We start from the raw sequence: 2,199 nt of genomic DNA, 5'->3' as shown, positions 1-2,199 counted from the left end.
AAAAGATACATTTATTGAAAATTAATATTGTATTGTAGTTTCTTGTATATATATATAAACTGTTTTTCAAAAGTCGGTACTGAGGTGTCCCGATTTTTTGCATTTATTTTGTTTATTGTTTTTGGGAATCGTTTTTTTGTAATAAATTCGCTTATTTTTTCCAAGTAAAAAAGAGAAAAACAGTCTTCAAAAAATATTTTTTTACTTGAAGAATTTTTAAGCATTAAAAAATTCCATATAAAATTCGAAATAACGGGATTTTTGTTTCTGAAAAACATGTGAATTGTCCCAAAAGTGCATTTTAGTACAAAAGCAAATAAACTTAATGTCAAATTTTTTCATTATCAACATTTTAATAATTAATGAAATATTCACAAAACAAACGCTTAGTTCGAAGATTAGTATGCTTAGTAGTGTTGTCACAAAAACAATGAAAATAACAAAATGATTTGATAACTTATCTTTGTTGTGTTTTAAAAGTCGACATTCTTTTTGAGCATTTCAGTGAGAACATCTTTTTTAAAATATCCAATAACAAAACAATATTGTTATTTTGTATTATTTTTCTAGTGTTGCCCTTTGACAATTTTGACTTATGCCTGTCAAAATTATCAAACATTTGCTGTAATTTTTTGGTGTTTTTGGAACTCTTTATTTCATTATTCTTTTATTCGGAGAAGATAACCACATGTTTGTTTTTAATTGAAAATAATTTTTAACGATAATTATATTATCAGTTAAAACTCGACACAAACAACACCATCCCAATTCACTTAAACGTTAATTGTTGTGCTTTTAGGCCAACAATGCTGTGTATATGTTGCGAAGTATCGAGTTGATATCAAATCAAATAACGGGATCGGGGTTTTTGGAAAAAGATGGCCAATATTCCGATATTTTCCCGAATTTGTACGAAAATAATTGAACGGGATTGGTATTTTTTCAAAATAAAGTCGGTACTTTCGATTTTTTGTTTTTTATTTTTTTAGGAAAAAACAAAAATAAAAAACGGGACTTTAGGAAGTTCTAAAAATATGACAGTACCGACTTTTGAAAAACAGTTTATATATATATATATATATATATATTGAAAAATAAATAAAACCATTTAAAACAATAATTGATTTACAAATTTGTTTATTTATCAATCGTTGTTTTATCGATCTTCAAAACATCGCGTTTTTTTTTGAATTTGCGCAAATACATAAATTGTCATCGCATATAGTATACATTATTAAGAGGTTATTTGCTATCAATTTTTATTGTTTGCAATATCATGAATTGGTTTACAATAAATTGTATTTTTTGTAGAAAAAGATCAAAATTGTTCGATTAATTTGTTTTGTGATTTTGATTAAAAAATCGACTTTTTCGATAATTTAGATTTATCTTTATTGTTTTCATCTCAACTAATGTTAGTCTAGTGGTAAATCAGAAAATAGAAACTAAATTATTTTTATGTAAAAATAAACTTTAAAGGCGATCACGGTGAATCTATTTATGTTGATTATTTTGGCTTTTTTTACTCACGAAATAAATATAGGACAATTATTATTAAATTTGAAAAATTTAGAAAATAATTTTTCTTCCTAATAAAAATAAAACATGCTTTGCTCCAAAAATAAAAAACAAAATAATTGCATAATAATATGTTATATTTTGAATCAGTTTCTAAACATTTTCTGTTAAAAAAATAATTCTTGTTATCTATTAATAAAAAGTTTAATATATTTACCAAATTATACAGTTTAAATAATTGTTTTTACAAAATATATATAAAAACCGCAATTGAGTTGTGTGAACGGGGAATTTGTATTGATTAATGGAAAGGAGTTTACGTTGATCTTGCGGAGACTTTTGATACATCTTAGTAGTTAGTTAGTTATAATTAACACATCAATGAAAGTCCTCCGCTATTTTTCATTAAAATTTTTTGTTAAAAAAACGTGAAAAAATTTGAAATGGTATATTCAATCGTAAATAATCTATAATACAAAATCATCTTCTATATATAAAATGTGTATTTTTCATCATCTAAATATAGAATTATTAATATAAAAGAAAAAACACATTGTACTGATAATTTGTATTATTATATATAATATCGTAATAGTACACCATCCATAATAGTTTATTATTTCATTTAAATTATTGATTATTTCATGTTTATTATATTTATAAATTGTTAAATTAACAATA

The sequence above is a fragment of the Entamoeba invadens genome (assembly GCF_000330505.1).
Source record: "Entamoeba invadens IP1 unplaced genomic scaffold scaff_1105074725163, whole genome shotgun sequence".
Classification (NCBI taxonomy): domain Eukaryota; phylum Evosea; order Mastigamoebida; family Endamoebidae; genus Entamoeba; species Entamoeba invadens.
Note: the sequence above shows the minus strand (reverse complement) of the source record.